Below are 14,122 nucleotides of genomic sequence, written 5' to 3' on the forward strand. Positions count from 1 at the left end.
AAAAATGGCGATTTTCAAGGCTTAATAACTCGGTTAAAAGTTATTATTATGAAAGTCAGAAAGTGACTAAATCAAAGTTCAATGCCCCCCTGGTTAATGCGTTGTCGCATCAGGTAAACTCAGAGCGAAGAATACAGGTCAGTTCCTCACATCGTATAACTTTAATTTGCATTAGCGTGAGATACCTACACGTTTTTTAAAGTCAATGGATGACAGTCGGGTTCCTGACATATATTTTAACTGAAAAATAATCGTCAAATTTCAATAAAGCCTTTTTTTATCCATTCTGAGCTTATACTTAAGCTTTTCAAGCCTACCATTGGCGTGGATAACATAATTTTAAAGTTACTTACTCGTTTAAACATTCATTTGCCTCACCATAGGCGCAACCAAATTCTTTAAAGATAATTAAAATATTTTATTTTTGCCTTACCATAGGCGCAACCAATTTTATTTAAAACTAATTAAAATATTTTAAATTTTATTTTGCCTTCCCATAGGCGCAGCCAAACGCTTCTAAAGGTAATTAAAATATTTAAGTTTTTATTTTGCCTCACCATAGGTGCAACCAAATTATTTTAAGGTTAACTAAAATACTTCAAATTTAGTTTCCCTCACCATAGGCGGAACCAAACGCTTCTAAAGCTAATTAAAATATTTTAATTTTATTTTTTCTTCACCATAGGCGCACCCAAACGCTTTTACAGCTAATTAAAATATTTTAATTTTATTTTGCCTCACCATAGGCGCAACTAAATTATTTTAAAGTTAATTAAAATATTTTAAATTTAGTTTGCCTCACCATAGGCGCACCCAAACGCTTTTAAAGCTAATTAAAATATTTAAATTTTATTTTGCCCCACCATAGGCGCAACCAACTTCCTTTAAAATTGATTAAAGTTTTTTTTTAATTCATTTTGCCTCGCCATAGGCGCAACCAAACTTTCCAAAGGTTAGTTAAAATATTTTAATTTGAATTCCAAACCATTCTAATAAAAATTGTAATATTAAATCAAAATTTAATTGACATAGGCGTACCTGCTTTGTATAAACAGGGTCATCTAATTAAGTTATATATTACGACTTAACGCTTACTGTTTAACGTTTTTAAATTAGTCGAACCATGGCAGAAGAAGACGTTAAAGATAAGCTTAAATATTTAGTAGCTCGTCGTGGTATAATTAAAGCATCCTTAACCAGATTTGATAACTTTGTAAAAAAATGCGTTACTCCGTTATCATGCACCAGTCGTATTGACTTACAAACTCGTTTAAATACTCTAAAAAATCTTCCTATAGAATTTGAAAAAATACAAGGTGATATTGAACAGCTTTGTTTAACAAATGATCTTCCTGAAATTGATCTTCAAGAAGATGAAAGAAATAAATTCGAAACCAGATATTATGCCTCTATGGCCAAAGCGAAATTCAATCTTGAGCCCCCAGCTCCACCATTAGCACAGTCTTCTTCAATCACTCCTCCTAATCATCATGTAAATACCTATTTACCCCCAATTCCTTTTAGCTGAATTTCAAGGAAGCTATGAAATTGAGCCTATAAACAAACCTTTGAAGCATTAATCAATAAAAATTCTAATATTTAAAATATTGAGAAATTCTATTATCTCAAAGGCAGTTTAAAAGGCAAAGCAGCTCAAATCATAAAGTCCCTTTCTGCTACTGCAGCAAACTACGATGTCGCATGGCAATTACTAACTGAGCGCTACGAGAACAAGAAAGCCATCACTCATGCTCATATCAAGGCCATTGTTGAAATAAGCCTTGTTAAGAATGAATCATCCCACGCTCTATGAAAATTTGCAGACAAGTTCAAAAAATAACTACAAATCATTAGAGAACCTAGGAGAAAACGTCTCCGAATGGAATGCTATTTTGATTTACCTTTTAACCTCAGAGCTAGATATAACCTCTCGTAAAAAATGGGAAAAGGTTACCAAAAATATTCAATCACCTACTATTAGTCAATTCACTGAATTTTTAAGTGATAGATGTAAATTTTTGGAGTCTATTGAATGTAAGTTAAACGCAAGAGGAAATGATAAAAGATACGATCAAATTCATAAGCAATCATTTAAATCGAATAGCCATTCACTTTTAACTCAAAACAAAAACAAATGTCCTTTATGTGCCGATAATCATTTCATTTATTCTTGCACCAGGTTTCATAGCACGTCTGTACCTGATCGATTTTCTGAGGCAAAAAAGGCTTTTTTATGTACCAACTGTTTACGATTTTGTCATAAATCTAGTGAATGCAAATCTATCCACCTTTGTAAAAGCTGCCAGGGTAAACATCATAGCCTCTTCTTCTTCTTCTTTTGCCCTTTAATTCGTCCAATTCTGAACATAGGCTTCCCCCAGTTTCCTCCATTCGCCTCTGTTTAGTGCTTTCTGTTTCCAGTGCGTTCCTCCTATCTTTTTAATGTCGTCTCCCCATCTCATCTGGGGTCGTCCTCTTGCTCTCTTTCCTGTCCATGGTCTCCATTGTTGTATCGTGCTATTCCACCTATTGTCCGTTTGTCTAGCGTTATGACCTGCGAAGCTCCATTTTAGCCTGGTTATATGTTGACCTGCGTCTTTGACTTTTGTTCTATTTCTGACCCAGTTGTTTTGCTTTTTGTCTGTCAATTTTACTCCTAACATTGCTCTCTCCATGGCTCTTTGTGTCTTTATTATTTTATCCATGTTTACCTTGGTCAAGGTCCATGTTTGGCATGCATATGTGAGAATTAGGAGTATGCACTGGTCAAACACTCTTGTTTTTAAGTATTGTTTTATTTTTTTTATTCTTTAGGACCCATTTTAATTTTCCAAATCCTGCCCAGGCTAATCTGACCCTTCTTTTTACCTCCGCTGTTTGGTTTTCCTTATTTATTTTTATAATCTGTCCCAAATATATATAATCATTAACCGCTTCTATTGTGGTGTCGTTTAGTATTACGTTTCTATTGTCTTGTGTGTTTGTCATTGTTTTTGTTTTTGGCAAAATTCATTTTTAGACCTATTTGTTCGGATTCATTTGCTAGTTCTGTTAGCATGGTTTGTAGTTCTTCAAAACTTGATGCTATGACTACTACATCGTCTGCATATCTTTGGTGGTTTAGCTTCTTTCCATTTATGTTTATTCCCATGTTTGTCCATTCCATTGTTTTGAAAACATCTTCCAGTGCTAAAGTAAATAGTTTAGGAGAAATAACATCTCCCTGTCGCACTCCTCTGTTAATTGGTATGGGTTTTGTGGTTTCTTCCAATTGTACTGTCATTGTTGCTTTCTTATATATATTATGTATTAGCATTCTGTATCTGGAATAGCCTCTGGAATCATAGCCTATTGCATAGAAATAAAGTCATCAATAACACGAGTGAAACCACGCCAACCCACAAATTTAATGGTTCTGCATCCACCTCGCAAAATTCAATTATCCAACCAAATAATTCCACATCTTCACAATCCTCTTGTAACTTGCACTCAACCAATCAAAGCCCTAATTCGTTTATACTGTTATCAACCGCCGTTGTGAAAACACTTAACAAAAATCGCCAACCTATACTAACCAGAGCAGTTCTAGATAGTGGTAGTCAATCCAACTTTATAACGCAGGAACTTTTTGAAAAATTAAATCTTACTTCCGAACATGTTGACTTGCCAATCTCTGGCATTAATTTATCAACTACTTCCTTAACCAAAAAAGTAAATTTAGAAGTAAAATCCTTAAACGGTGATTATACATTTAAAATGCCTGCTCCTGTTATCGATCGTATTACCGATTTAACGCCTCAACATTATATCAACACTACTCATTTAAATATACCTGACAATATTTTTCTTGCTGATCCCAATTTTTATGACCCCTCTGAAGTACATCTTCTCATAGGAGCAGGATTGCTTTTTATTATCTTAAGCTCAGGTCAAATCAGGGGTAATAAAAATCAACCAATTTTGCAACAAACCAAATTAGGATGGATTGTTAGCGGTCCCGTCCCTCCGAATGCTTGTTCTTTGAACACAACTATTGACTCTTGCTTATTAACATCTTCTAATGATCAACTCCAATCTAGTATTGAAAACTTCTGGAAAATAGAAGAAAACTATAACTTGTCTTCTTCTTCTAAGTATACTCAGGAAGAGGAAGCGTGTGAAACTTACTTCAAATCTACCACAATACGTAACAATACGGGTCGTTTTCAAGTAAACCTGCCTACTAAACCTCAAATTACTCAACTTGGTGAATCTTACAATTCCGCTGTAAAACGATTTTTGTCAATCGAAAGGAAACTTCAAAGAAACTCTTTGCTAAATAAAGCATATAACGATTTTATGTCAGAATACATCACTTTGGGACATATGTCTCCAATTGGTCTACAGACGGACAAATCGAGTTCGATAATATCTTATTATTTACCACATCATGCTGTCGAGAAGCAAGAAAGTTTAACTACCAAAACCCGTATCGTGTTTGATGCATCATCTCCCACCTCAACATGGTTATCTCTTGAACCTCGTATTTTAAAAACTTTTGTCTGTAACCGTGTATCAGAGATACAAAAATTATCAAGCATTGTCAATTGGTGTCATATACGCTCCGATTCTAATCCCGCTGATATCTTATCCAGAGGATCCACCCCTACTGATCTACATAATTCTGAATTATGGTGGCATGGGCCCACGTTCTTATCTCAACCAAATGAGACCTGGTCCACAACTAATCACATTTCTAACTTTGCAAAAAATCTAGATCAGGATTTACCAGAAATAAATCCAAAATTTATTATTATGTCCACCCAGGAAATCAAATCCGATGCAGTTTACCTTCTTATCGAAAGATTCTCCAGCTATTCTAAGCTTATCAATGTAACCGCATATTGTCTAAGATTTATATCAAACCTCAAGTTTGCTAAAGAGTCTAGAATGTTTGGTGATCTGACCGATCATGAAATCGAAAAGGGAAAAATATTTCTTATAAAACACATTCAATCTCGCAATTTTCTTGAAGATATTCAAATCCTAAAAAAGCAAGGTCAAGTGATGCCTTCCAGTAAACTTAGCTCGTTGCATGTTTTTATCGACAAAAATGATATTATAAGAGTTGGTGGTAGATTGCGAAATGCCGATCTACAATACTCTTCCAAACACCCTATTTTACTTCCTGATAAGACCCATTTTACTGAACTCATTATTTCCCAAGAGCATAAACGAAATCTTCATTCAGGAGCTCAAGCAACTCTATCATTTGTTCGTCAAAACTTTTGGCCCCTGAATGGAAGAAATGCTGTTCGAAAGGTTTTACATAAATGCATTCCTTGTTTTAAATCCAGCCCTAAAACTATCAAAAACCTAATGGGAGATTTACCCCCTTCTCGCATCACTATGTCTCATCCCTTCACCCGCTCTGGCGTAAACAATGCTGGACCCTTTCTCTTGAGAGAATCAAAGTTTCGTAATCGTCGCTTGAGTAAAGCATATATTTGTGTGTTCGTGTGCATGGCTACAAAAGCGGTTTAACCTCTGAATGTTTCATCAGTGTTCTAAGGCATGTTACTTCTAGACGCGGGTTGTGCACCGATATTTATTCTGATAACGGTAGTAATTTTGTTGGAGCCAACAACGAGCTACTAAAGATTCCTGATATTTTAACAAATTCCAATATTAAAAACTTCTCCCAAGAAAACAAAATTAATTGGCACTTCATTCCCCCAAAATCTCCTCATTTTGGCGGTATATGGGAAAGTGCTGTAAAGTCAATAAAAACTCATTTACGTAGAATCCTAACTGATACTAATCCATTGTCTTACAAGGAATTGTATACCTTTTTGGTGCAAATTGAAGTAGTACTGAACTCCCGGCCTCTGTTTCCTCTGAGCAATGATACTAACGATATGGAAGCCTTGACGCCCGGACATTTTTTAATTGGGCATCCCATAAGCCTGGTCTCTGACCTAAAGTTAGAAGGATTCATAAATCGATTATCCCGCTACCAGCATTTGCAGCTCATGCTTCAACACTTCTGGTCTAGATGGAAAACAGAATACCTACATACCCTACAGCAACGCTACAAATGGCGCTTTGAGAAAGACACACCCAATCTGCTAGGCAACATGGTTCTTCTAAAAGACGAACATTCTCCTGTATATCAATGGACTCGAGGCCGTATTTGTGAACTTCATCCTGGCAAGGACGGTGTTGTGGGCGTTGTAAGTGTATTACCTTTAAATGGAATAGTTAAACACAGTATAACTAAAGTTTGTCCCCTATCCATCGAAATGGACACTGAAACTCTCTAATAACGCAGTAATATCAAACGAACTTTTTTATTCATTTTATTCATTGTTTTGTTTTCTTTGTAAACGTACCTTGTTTTTATGCTTATAACCAATTTGTTCTAGTATTTTATAGTTGATATGCATAGCCCCAACCAAGACTTTGTCCAATCTATTATTAATAACTTAATGTATTTAAATAATCCTAGATTATTTCAAGAGCGGCGGTATGGTTAATGCGTTGTCCCTACATGCTGAGCGAACGCGGCTTTAGTCCCATGGCAAACGCTCAAGACAAACAAAACCTTGGCGGACGCTGTGAGATTTAATTTAATGAATTGATAAAGTCTTCGCTTGTCATTAAACGGCATAATATTTAGCCAGCATTTTAATCTACCCCAAACGAGCAGATACCTACACCGAATAGTGATACTAGGTCTGCTCACCGTGGCTGTTCCAACCCATTAGAAAGTCTATAGTCTACAGTCCGCTCTCAACCGCAAAAAATAGAAAGGAACAGCCCATTTCACCCCCTACAAGATCCTGAAGAAATTTTTGTCATTATTTTATTAAAAAGCTGTTATTTTTAAGTAATAATTATAAGCGCCATGCACGTATTAGGCGGCCATAAATGCTGAGTGCGTGAGAGATGCCATTCCGGCAGTCCAATTGTGCATCTTACTTGCACTCACATTTACAGCCGCGTCAATACGATCTAACCGCCCATTGATATTAATTAAAAATAACAGCTTAGTAATAAATTTATTTTATTTATTTAATCAGTTAAGCCCATTCGTACCTTTCGGTGTTGGGCTTAGTAATAAATTTATAACACAGATTTCTTCAGGATCATGTAGCGGAGGCTTTAAATTTTGATTTAGTGACTTTCTAACTTTCATAATAATAATTTTTAACCAAGTTATTAAGTCTTAAAAAGGGTCATTTTCGAGTTTTTCAAATTTTAAATTGCTTATAACTCTAAAAATATCAACTTTAGAGAAAAATTATAAGAGACCTTTTTTGTCCAGAATGTTCCAAAAAACCTGAAAAAATTTGTCTGAGCTAAAAATACTGATTTTTGCAATTTAAAAAAAAATATTAAAAAAAAATTGAACCACTTTTCACGTGGGCGACTTCTTGAACCTTATTCTGGGATGTCTCACGAATGTGATTATGCAAAATAAAATTAGGGCACTCTTGGAAGTGCCGACAGAAGTGAAAACCTCTTAGTGCGATGTCACATTATGCCTTTTCACCGGATGCGGTGGAAACGCATCCGTTTCCAACGCAACCGCACCGACCTGTCACACTATGCGTTTAGTCTGGTGCAGTTTTGTAAGCGCGTAACGATGCGCGATGTCTCAAAACGCATCCGTTTCCAACGCAACCGGACCGATCTGTCACACTATGCGTTTTCACCGGATGCGGCGGAAACGCATCCGGTCAAAACGCATAATCTGACATCGGCCTTACGAAGCAAGCCCCTTCGAGTACACACTCTATCCCTCCTCCAACCAGTATCACTTCGGTCAAACTTACACGCAATTCAACCTATAGTATATAAATCACTAATATCTGCCATGTCGATAACGATCGCGAGTTCAATGCTTTTTTCCCATCAAAAGAGAAGTGATATGTATCTACAGTATATACCCATTTTGTGCATCCCATACTATTTATATATACATACACATAATACATAAACGTACAAAATTTATTTCGGCGAAGCGATGACGGTCACGAATTCAATGCTTTTCCCCATCCAGAAAGTGCACAAAATCGCTACAGAAGTTTTCACTTCAAAAATACTTTAAACACTAATAATCACTTATAATGATTGAAGTAGGGACCGTGTGGCCCCTTATGCGCTTGCTTCGCAAGCTCCTTCGGGTACACACTCTATCCCTCCTCCAACCAATATAACTTCGTTCGAACTTATATATACGCAATTCAACCTATAGTGTATAAATTACTAATATCTCGCCGTAGCGATGACGGTTGCGAATTCAATGCTTTTTCTCAATCCAAAAAGAAGTTCTATAACTATATTATACACGCGTTGCGTGCATCCTATACTATTTATATATACATACACCATACACCCATACACCTAATATGTAGGTACATACCACAAATGCGAAAATTTCAAACCAATAAGCCTTTTGCCACATCCGTACAGAATGCTTACCAAAATAATTACTAACAGGCTATTAAATAAATTCGATAGTTACCAGCCTGTTGACATAGTACCATAGAACACCTACAGACAATAACGACACTTATCGAAAAGTGCAACGAATACAATGGACCTCTTCATTTGGCATTTGTGGATTACAATAAGGCATTCGATTCCATAGAACTCTGGGCCGTATTAGAAGGAATGAATAAGGCCAGGATTGATTCTGGATATAGAATACTCCTCAAATACATATACGACAATGCAACTATGCAAATAAATGTATCAAAAGGTCTAACAACAAGCAAAATAGAACGGAGAGAGAAGTTAGACAGAGGACAAAAACAAATAAAACAAAGGTGAAGACAAATCAATATGTCACAATCGACTTAGATGGAAGTGAAAGAAAGCCAAACGGCAGAAATAACTAAAAGAATCCGAATGACTTGGGCAGCAGTAGCAAGACTCAGTGATGTGTAGAAGAACAAAAAGATACCAATAAATCTAAAGGAAAGGGCATTCAACAGTTGTATTCTACCAATTATGACGTATAGAATATGGAGACGATGACACTTACAAAGGTATCAGCCAATAGATTGAGAACGACACAGAGGGCGTTCAAATGAGCTATGTTAGGGGTATCTCTAAGGGAACATATACAAAAATGAGGACGCGCGAAGCAGGACGAAAGTGGAATAGGTAATTGGAAGAATTGAAATGCAAATTAAACGGACCTGGCTGGGACATGTGGCACGACAAAACATCGAAATGTGGACGAGAAACATTGTACATTGGAGACCACGTGAGCACAGTCGTAGTAGAGGAAAACCACAAAAACGACGGCTAGACACATTAATGCAAAAATGGGGAGAAACTGGCACCAAATAGCACAAAACAGAGAAGAATGGAGAACATATGGGGAGGCCTTTGTCCAGGAGTGGATGCAAACAGGCTGAAGAAGAAAATAATATATATATACATATAAAATTTATTTCGACTAAACGATGACGGTCGCGAAATGAATTCTTTATCCCCATTCAAAAATAGGTGTTATACCAATATTATATACGCGTTGCGTGCTTTCTACACTATTTATATATACATACACATCATAATATATATGTATACGTACAAAATTTATTTCGCCGAAGCAATGACGGCCACGAATTCAATGCTTTTTTCCCATCTAAAAAGTGCACAACGTCCTTAAAGAAGTTTTCACTTCAATAATATTACTATTATTATACGTACCTACATTATAATAATATACGTACAAAATTTATTTCGTCTAAGCGATGACAATCACGATGATAGTCGCGAAATCAATCCTTTCTCCCCATCCTAAAATAGATTTTACATTTATTTTAAATTTAAATACTTCTACACAATTTATATATACATACACATAATATACATACGTACAAAATTTATTTCGCCGAAGAAATGACGGTCGCGATGACGGTCGCTAAATAAATCCTTTTCCCCATCTTAAAATAGGTTTTACATTTATTTTAAATTTAAATACTTATATACAATTTATATATACATACACATAATATGTATATACGTACAAAATTTATTTCGCCGAAGAGATGACGGTCACGATGACGGTCGCCAAATAAATGTTTTTTCCCGTCCAAAAATTGGTTTAACATTTATTTTAAATTGAAATAGGTACTTCTATACAATTTATATATACATACACATATTGTATATACGTACAAAATTTATTTAGCCGAAGAGATGACGGTCGCGATGACGGTGGCAAAATAAATCCTTTTTCCCCATCTTAAAATATGTTTTACATTTATTTTAAATTTAAATACCTCTACACAATTTATATATACATATACTTAATATATAGCATAAGCGATGACGGTCGCAATGACGGTCGCGATGACGGTCGCGATGACGGTCGCGATGACGGTCGCGAATTCAATGCTTTTTTCCCTATCCAAAAAGTGCACAACGTCCCTAAAGAAGTTTTTACTTCAAAAATCTCATGGTAACATTTTTCCCAACGGACCCGCCGTTTTCGCCTTGTCTATATCCTCCTCTATCTGTTCTCCTTCGTAAGGATGTACTGGCGTCATGTAAGTCGTTTGACTATTTCTGTCCAGTTCTCTCTCTCTCCTGTGCGTGTTGTTTTGCTTCGGAGAATGAGTAACCAGTCATGTCCTTTATTTGGTCCGACCATCGTAATGGAGATCTTCCTCTGGATCTTCTGCCCTCTACGTTGCCTTCAACTATCATTTGTTCCATGCCTTATCTTCTTCTAGTTATATGTCCAAAATATCTCATTATATTTTGGTCGATAGTTGTGCTGAGTCTAGTTTTTATGTTAAGTTCGGCTAATATTGAATTATTTGTGCGATGTGCGGTCCATGGTATGCGCAACATTCTCCGGTAGACCCACATTTCAAATGCCATTATACGTTTTGAATCTGCTTTTTTGATGGTCCAAGTCTCTGAAGCGTAGGTGGCGATAGGAAATATTAACGCTCGAACAAGGCGTAATTTTGTGTTTTCTGTAATGTCAGTATTCTTCCATATTTTTGTCAGTTTGGCTGTTGCCGATCTGGCCATTATGATGCGCCTACGGATCTCGTCTTCGCATCCTCCGCTGTTAGTAATAACGGAGCCTAAGTAATTAAATTGTCTGACCACTTCGTAACCTGCCAACTCTCTTATCTCCGGTTGGTTGTTTCTGATTCTATCGATGATCATTACTTTGGTTTTCTGTATATTTATTTTCAAACCATATTCTGTACTCACCGTTCTTAGCCTATTCATAATTTCTTCCAGTTCTTCTGGTGAAAACGTCAATATAACAGTGTCATCAACATAACGTAGGTTTTTTATTTTTCTTCCTCCTATCGTTGCTCCACCTTGCCATTCCTCAAAAACTTGACGTATAATGTGTTCACTATATATATTGAACAGAATGGGGGATATTATACATCCCTGCCGTACTCCAGATTTTAATTTGAAGTTTTTCGAAACCACATTATTAACTCTTACATCAGTGGTGTTATTTACATAAAGTGCTTGTAATAGATACATTAGATGTTCTGGCGTACCCATTTCTCTAAGTATATGCCACATTTTATCCCATTTTACGTTATCGAAGGCTTGGAGTAGTCAAAAAAGCACAAATATGTTTCTATGTTAAACTCTCGAGATTTTTCGATAATTTGACGAATATTAAGAATGTGTTCTCTTGTTCCCCTACCTGGGACGAATCAGCATTGTTCTTGTGGAATTTGCGGTAAGAGAATGGATTTTAATATGTCATTGATTTTATTGTTAGAAGTACTTTGCTCGCGTGAGATATCAACGCTACTGTACGGTAATTACTGCAATCTGTCGGAGAACCTTTTTTGTATATGGGAATAAACGTGAGTTTACCCAAGTCATTTGGCCACTTTCCGGTATTCCAGATCTCATTGCAAATTCTAAGCACTACTTCTGTCCCTAATTCTCCCATTTCTTTGAGTATTTCAGCTGTTATTCCATCCTCTCCTTGTGCTTTTCTACATTTTAGCTTTTTTATTGCCGAGTCAATTTCAGATTTCAATAGTTGAGGTTTTTTTTCATAACTTCTTTTCTCTGTATTATGGTCTGGGTCGTTGTTAGAGAATAGTATTTCACAATATTGTTTCCACACCTCTGCGATACCTGGGTTTGTTATGGTATGTCCACTATTATCTTTGATGATCTGTGTCTGTGGTTTGAATTCTCTCGCTAGATATTTGACTTTGGAGAAAAGTTCTCTAGATTCTTGGCGGTCAGCATGTTTCTCTAGTTGTTCACATATGCTTTTTATATAATTATTTTTGTCCTTTCTGCACAAGTGTTTTATAGTTGTATTTATGGTGCTTATCTCTATTTCTTTTTGTATTGAATTTGACGTACCGTTTCTAAGTTTTCGTCTTTTTTCTACAAGGTTGAGAGTTTCTTCAGCCATCCAATGTTTTTTCCTATCTATTTTTTCTTTGGGATTTGTGTTGTTGATGGCTTTGGTGATCAACTTCTTTGCGTATTCCCACGTTTTGTCAGAGTCTCCGGTAGTCACTGGTAGGTCAGCTTTTGCTAGTGCCTCTCTAAATTATTCCGGGTATTTTGGAACCAATTTTTGTCTTTTTTACAATTGTTGTACTGTGCAACTTAATGCGAAATTCTGCTTGCAGCATTTTATGGTCCAAACCACAGTCTGCAGCTGGTTTTGTCTTCACATTGGTTACAGAGCTCCTCCATCATTTAGTGATAAGAATATAATCTATTTGGTTCTTGTATCGTCCTCCAGGCGAAGACCATGTTAATAATCTTCGCGGATGATGTTTAAACATTGTGTTTACTACACTGAGATCCATATCGATGGCAAATTGAAGGAGCCGTTCACCTCTGTCATTTCGCTCGCCTAAGCCATGCTCACCTATCGTTCCTTTCAAATGTTCGTCTACTTTCGTTCTTCCTATTTTTGCGTTCCAATCTCCTATTATCATCATTGGTTCTTTCTTAGGTACATTAGAGATGGTTTCATGTATCAGATGGTATGTTTCTTCTACTATATCTTCTGTCGCTTCGGATGTTGGCATATATACCTGTATAATGTGCATTTAGACTGGTTTAGCGTTTAGGGTTATTTTTATTATACGATCATTTACTGTATCGACGCATAATGAGAATACCTTGGACAGACAGAGTGACCAACACAGAGGTATTGAGACGAATGGGTAAAGAGGTGGAATTGTTAACAACTGTTAAAAGGAGGAAAGCGTCATACCTGGGCCATGTGTTCCATAATGATAAGTACAGTCTGCTACAGCTTATCGTGGAAGGCAAGATTTAAGGTAGAAGAGGTTTGGGCAGAAAGAAGAAATCCTGGCTGAGAAACTTGAGAGAGTGGTTTCAAATACCAGAAGCTGCGAACATAATACATGCGGCACAAAACAGACAAACCTATCGTTTGATAGTCGCCAACCTTCGGTAGAAGACGGCACATAAAGAAGAAGATCATTTACTGGAAGGTATTCATGTACATATTTTGCCCAACGTTTTTGAATTAATATTGCTACGCCTTTTTTCCTGATTTGTTAGCTCCTGACATGAAAACTTTATAGTGAGTGGCTTCCCAATGTCCTTGGCCTTCCCAGTGTGTCTTAGATATCCCGCAGATATCTATCTTCTCCTTAATCAGTTAATTTTCTAATATATACAATTTACCTGGTTCTAGCAGCCCCCTAACATTCCATGTTTCGATGCGGTGTTTTTTACGTAATGCTTAGTTTGATCTTCCAGTATCCCATTTCGCAGATATTGCCTGGTCGTCCACAATCATCTGCCCGGTCGCCCATTTCACACCATTCGACCCGGAATCGATACGGCGCCGGTTGCTAGCCGGATTGCAAAGCACATAATTTCCTTGCCTAGTCGTCATTTCATAACGCTCTATGGGAAGATAATCAGGTGGTTTCCTGTTGCCTGCCTGATCGCAGTACCTGTTGAACTAAGATGTAGTTGCCGCCTGAGAGTATTTTACACCAGACCTGTATGAATCACACACCCCCAGTGCAATAATGACGTAGCTGCTGCCCTATGTCATGCCCTCAGTTGATCCGCGGGTACTTATTCGGTTTAACCTTATTCGTACCTGACCTGCATATCT

The sequence above is a fragment of the Diabrotica virgifera genome, chromosome 10 (genome assembly GCF_917563875.1).
Source record: "Diabrotica virgifera virgifera chromosome 10, PGI_DIABVI_V3a".
Lineage (NCBI taxonomy): Eukaryota > Metazoa > Arthropoda > Insecta > Coleoptera > Chrysomelidae > Diabrotica > Diabrotica virgifera.